Consider the following 6,101-nt stretch of genomic DNA (forward strand, 5'->3'; position numbering starts at 1 on the left):
AATCCACTCACCTCAGTCTCCCAAGGCACGGGATTACAGGCTGAGCCACTGAGCCTGGCTCATAGCACTAGGTTTTAACTCTGGAGGTCGGCATCCTCTTCAGGTCCCTACATGCTTTGGGAGCTGTCTTCCATAAATCCTGCTATCTCGCTTTACGGTTGTCTGTGTCCTTCATTCTTCCTGGGCATGAGACAAGAACCTTGACCCTGACAGAGCTGCAGACGATCATTAGAGCTGAAAAGCCATGTACGCCAGAGGCTGGCTTGCCAGCCAATGGAGCTGGCTGAAGTAGTAGAGCTGTGGGGAGATGAGATTCCAAAACTGAGACACACAAGGAACTAGGCTTGCCAGCCCACCAAATTGCAACACTCTCAGGGCTTGGCTTACCAACCCCTTGACGACTCACTCTGGGGTTTGACTGGCCGACTCATTGAGCTGATACTCTTGAAACCCAGGCTGACCTGGAAAATTTGCATCATAGAGAGGAGGTCTTATCCAGTTGCCCAGGCTGGTCTTAAACACCGGAGTTCAGGCAATCCTCTCACCTCCACCTCCCAAAGTTCTGGGGTTACAGGTGTGAGCCACTGTGCCTGCCTCAGGAGGAATCTTATTTAAGACATATGTAAAATACCTGATACATGGTGGGTGGTCAAGAAAAAGTAGCAGTTTTACTATTACTACTACTGTTCCCACAGTTACTAGTTACCTGGGATTTCAAGTTACCATTCCTTGATCCTGAAACCATGGATGACATTGCATATCCACAATTAGAGCTTCCACGGCAATGATTTTTTGTTTTTCTTGAGAGTACTGGGAAGTCATTGAAAGGTTTTCTTTCTATTTTATCTTATATTTGTATTTTCTTTTTAGTAGGAGTCTCACTCTGTCGCCCAGGCTGGAAGGCAGTGGCACACTCACTGCCACCAGTCTCGACCTGCTGGGCTCAGGCGATCCTTCTGTCTCAGGCTTCCTAGTAGCTGGAACCACAGGCGTGCCACCACGGCCGGTTAATTTTTGACTTATTGTAGAGATGAGGTTTCACCAAGTTGTTTGGGTGGGTCTCGAACCCGCGGGCTCAGGCAATCCTCTCACCTTGTGCTCCCAAAGTGCTGGAATTACTGGCTGAGCCACTGAGCCCGGACTTAACTTTTTGATTTATTGTAGAGATGAGGTCTCCCCCAGGTTGCTCAGGCTGGTCTCGAACCTGTGGGCTCAAGCAGTTCTCTCACCTCAGTCTCCCAAAGTGCTGGGATTCTAGACATGAGTCACTGCACTTGGCCAACTTATTTTCTACTGTACTATTTTTCAGGTTTAGTGATGTATAATTGATGAGCAATAAAATGCAAATATTTAAAGGGTACAGTTTGATGGGTTTTGATATATTTATACATTCATAATCACAGTCAAGATAATTAACCTACTGATCACTCCCCTAAATTTCCAACTCTCATTTGTAATCCCTCCCTGCCCCGCTTCTACCTTCTTGGTCCCCAGGCAACCACTGATCTGCTTTTTGTCACTATAGATAAGTTTGCATAACCCAGGACACCACGTCAATGGCATTGTACAAAAATGTACTTTTTTGGGTCTAGCTTCTTTCATTCAACATAACTATTTAAAGATTCATCATGTTGGCTGGGTGTGGTGGCTCATGCCTATAATCCCAGCACTTTGGGAGGCTGAGATGAGAGAACTGCCTGAGCCTATGGGTTTGAGACCAGTCTGGGCAATTTGGCCAGACCTCATCTTTACAATAAATTTTAAAAAAATTAGCTGGGCATGGTGGCACGTGCCTGTAGTTGCAGCTACTTGGAAGGTTGAGGTGGAAGGATCGCCTGAGCCAGCAAGTTGAGGTGGCGGTGGCCATGAGCATGCCACTGCCCTCCAGCCTGGGCAACAGATATTTTAACAGTACAGTTTAAAGAGCCACCACGACTGGCTAATTTTTTTTATTTATCATAGCGACGAGGTCTCACCAAGTTGCCCAGGCTGGTCTCAAACACTGGGCTCAGGTAATCCTCTCGCCTCGGCCTCCCAAAGTGCTGAAAGTGCTGGTATTACAGGTGTGAGCCACCTCACCTGGCTCTTTTTTTTTTTTTTTAATAGGCTTTTACTCTGTTGCCTAGCTGAAGTGCAGTGGTGTGATCATGCCCACTGCAGCCTCAACCTTCTGGGCTAAAGTGATCCTCCTGCCTCAGCCTCTCTAGTAGCTGGGACTATAGACATTTGCCACCACACTCAGCTGATGTTTTCTATTTTTTGTAGAAACAAGGTCTTGCTTTGTTTCCCAGGTTGGTCTCGAACTCCTGGCCTCAAGTAATCCTCCTGCCTCAGCCTCCCAAAGTGCTGGCATACCGGTGTGAGCCACTGCACCCCACTTCCTTTCCATTTTCATAAGTGTCCTGAGCAAAATTTTAATTTTATTTTATGGATTGAGCATTTGAAAGTTACATTGATTTTTCTCCTGTGATGTCCCCTAGAAGTGTTATTGTTTTAGGTTTTATATTTACATCTAATTTGGGTTGTGACACAATTTCTGGTATTTAGAATGATCTCCTGGTGGTAGCAAGGAAAGTGTTTGGAGGGTGATAGCCTGGAGGCCTGAAGCTAATGAGTCTTGAAGAGAAATGATGGTGACTTTCATTAGGTGATGGTAGTGGAGGACACGGGAAGGAGTTAAAATACTGGGATGTGGAATGACGGGATATAAAAAGGGGAAGAGGTGTCTAGAATGATTCCTCGGTTTTTACTTACGCACAAAATCGAGGGTAACTTGCCTGTAAGTTTTTTGCACCACACATTGGCCAATAAAGAATTTTTTCTTTTAGGGAGATTATGATTGAAATTTGCCAGAGAGGGACACAGTTTCCTCAGACAACACACGGTTCATCAGGGCCCTTCTTGGTCCTGCCTGGAGCCCAGTATTGAACCTGACCTTCCAAGTCCAAAAGACTCTCACCGCCTCCACCTCCCTCTGCCAGGAAAGGTGCCCAAGCTCCTCCACCCGCTGAGCGCAGGCAGCGGGCGGCGCACGCCCAGACAGGCAGTCAGGGTCCGACCACCCGGAGAGCAGCCGACGTGCGTTCCCGCCATTTTGTCCCGCTCGCCGCGCTGCCGGCCCCGGCAGGAGACTACAAGTCCCGTGAGCCTCCGCGGCGTCACTTCCTCCCCACTCACTGTCCGGCCCGCTCCCTTTCCCCCTCCCCTAGGGGCCGAGGGCTCCGGCTGCTGCCCGGCGGCCAGCGGGACAGGTAGGATTTCCGGGGGAAACTGCCGTGGAATCGGAGGCGGCGGTGGCGACCTGGGTGAGTTCACCAGCCAGGAGAGGTGAGAAGCCGCGCGCGCGGCCGGACCGGGTGCCTCTCAGGTTGGGGCCGAGTTCTTGGCTCCGCAGGGGGTCACGTCCAGCGGGAGGATAACGGCCCGGGTCGCCGGCGCTTCGGGCCGGGCGGGGCGGGCCGCGCCACCGCCTCCCTCCTCGGCCCTCCCACAGCGGTCCCGCCGCGGCGTCTCCGCCTGCTGGTGCCCGCGCAGGCTCGTCCTCTCCGCCCCCGAGACTCGGCCGGCCCTTTTGTCTGGGCTGCTCTGCGCCCTCTTTGTGAACGTGCGCGGAGTCGCCTCCTCGGGGAGCCCGCCGGGCCAGTCCCTGCCCGGGACCGCTCCCTGGGGATCCGGTTACTGTAGCCGCATCGGGTCAAAGTACATTTTTCAAAACCGCCCTCCCTCAGACCTCTGCACCCCGGCCGGGCAGAATCTCCAGGGAAACGTCGAGGTCATTGTCCACCGTCAGCCCCCGGGGCCCCAGGGCGCGAATCTCCAGGCGTTTTTCTTGGTAGGGGGATGAGTCTGTGGAAAAGAAACGGTCCTCCTGCTCTCCTGCCCGGCGCCCCGTCCCTGGAACGGGGAAGGGATCGAATTTGCTGCGATGTCTGTACAGGTCACAGCTGTGGTTGGGGACCCGGTGGCAGAAGGGTCGTTGACACACCTCCCGAATCTCGGAGGAGAGTGGTTTCCAGGGCTTCATTGATTGCTTGCAAAAAAGACGCCAAGGCTTCAAGATTCGGACGCCCACCTCCTCTCTCCCTCCAGCCACATCCTTTTATCTTCCTCTTCTTTTTTTGTTTAAAAGAAAGTCCATTAATAGAAGGATCTGCTTTATAGAGAAACCAGAAACATAGTGGCTTCCAGAAAGCACTTTTTCACTGAGTAAAAGGGATGGTGACTTGAGCCTGGAATCGCCTGGAATCCCAGCTACTTAGGAAGCTGAGGCCAGGACTTTGTAGCCTGGGCAGCACAGCGAGACCCCAGTCTTAAAAATAAACGAAGCCAGTTTAGAGAAGGAGAGGTGGTACATTCTTACTGAAAACGGCAGAATTTCATGGATTTGATTAAATCTGGTTAGATAATGGTAACCATGTATGTGCCTTGGAAGACTGCATTGCTAGAATCAACCTTCTATTCTTTTTGAGTCAGGGTCTCACTCTGTCACCCAGACTGGAGTATAGAGGCATGATCAAGGCTCACTGCAGCCTTGACCTCCTGGGCTCAAGTGATCCTTTCACCTCAGCCTTCTGAGTATCTGGGACTACAGGTGCGTTCACACCTGGCTGACTTTTTAAATTTTTTGATTTGTTGTAGTGATGAGGTCTCGCTATGTTGCCTAGTTTGGTCTTGAACTCCTGGGCTCAAGCAGTCCTCCTGCCTTGGCCTCCCAAAGTGCTGGGATTACAGGTATGAGCCACTGCGCCAGCCTTCTTAAGGTAAAGTTTTCTTTTTTTCTTTCTTTTTTTTTTTTGAGTTGGAGTCTCACTCTGTTGCCCAGACTAGAGTGGAATGGCTGCGCCCGGCCACCGCAGCCTCAACCTGCTGGACTCCGTCAATCCTTCCACCTCAGCCTTCCAAGTAGCCGGAATTACAGGCACACGCTACCACGCCTGGCTAAGTTTTTGATTTGTTGTAGAGATGAGGTCTCGCCTGTCCAGGCGGGTCTCGAACTCCCGGCTCAGGCAGTCCACTCACCTCAGCCTCCCAAAGGCGCGGGATTACAGGCTGAGCCACCAAGCTCGGCTAAGGTAAAGTTTTCTTTTTTTTTTTGAGTTGGAATCTCATTCTGTCACCAGACTGGAGTGCAGTGGCCGCTCCCAGCCACCGCAGCCTCGACCTGCTGGGCTCCGGCGATCCTTCCGCCTCAGCCTTCCAAGTAGCTGGAACAACAGGCATGCGCTACCACGCCCGGCTAATTTTTTGATTTATTGTAGAGATGAGGTCTCGCCAAGTTCCCCAGGCGGGTCTCGAACCCGTGGGCTCAGGCAATCCTCTCACCTCAGCCTCCCAAAGTGCTGGGATTACAGGCTGAGCCATCGAGCTGGGCTTGGGTAAAGTTTTCTAAAGGCCATTTCAAATACCTCTGTTGAAAAGTGAATTAATTAGTATTTCAGGTCTGGACCAAGGACTGCCATGACCCCTTTGTATGAATCTGGGAAGATTATTGAAGTTATATAGGTTAATTCCTGCCCTAACCAAATAGACAAATAAAGCTTTTTGCATTTTATTACTTTGCTTAATATCTCATTTGTTTGTTTGTTTTTGAGTTGGAGTCTCACTCCATCACCCAGACTGGAGTGCAGTGGCCGCTCTCGGCCACCGCAGCCTTGACCTGCTTGGGCTCCAGCGATCTTTCCGCCTCAGCCTTCCAAGTAGCTGGAACTACAGGTGCGCGCTACCACACCCGGCTAATTTTTTGATTTATTGTAGAGATGAGGTCTCACCTCCAACCCACGGGCTCAGGCAATCCACTCACCTCAGCCTCCCAAAGGCGCGGGATTACAGGCTGAGCCACCGAGCCCGGCTCCTAATGCAGTTTTTAAACTATCAGTGAGTTCTTTCATGTTTTCCTGGCTATGCTTTGAAGAAGCATCACAGAATTGCTCTAGAAGTTTTCTTTATTATTTTTTCCCCATCCAGCAGCACTATCTTAGCACTAGAAATTTTTTTCTTTTTAATTGGAGTCTCACTCTGTTGCCCAGTCTGGAGTTCAGTGGCACGTTCATGGCTACCCCAGCATCGACCTGCTGGGCTCTAGCCAGCCTTCCACCTCAGCC

At 50.9% G+C, this 6,101-nt stretch overlaps 1 protein-coding gene across 1 annotated transcript in view; it reads left to right on the plus strand.

Annotated features, from left to right (window-relative positions):
• Positions 1-3,097: 3,097 nt before the first annotated feature.
• The window catches only part of PHACTR4 (phosphatase and actin regulator 4), a 149,235-nt gene continuing 146,231 nt past the window's right edge, over positions 3,098-6,101 (plus strand). Inside the window, exon 1 of the mRNA XM_008067095.2 lies at positions 3,098-3,305. The gene's annotated coding sequence lies outside the window, so the exon portion shown is untranslated. The remainder of the gene's footprint in view (positions 3,306-6,101) is intronic.

The sequence above is a fragment of the Carlito syrichta genome, unplaced genomic scaffold (genome assembly GCF_000164805.1).
Source record: "Carlito syrichta isolate Samal-C Ts95f unplaced genomic scaffold, Tarsius_syrichta-2.0.1 Scaffold309286, whole genome shotgun sequence".
Lineage (NCBI taxonomy): Eukaryota > Metazoa > Chordata > Mammalia > Primates > Tarsiidae > Carlito > Carlito syrichta.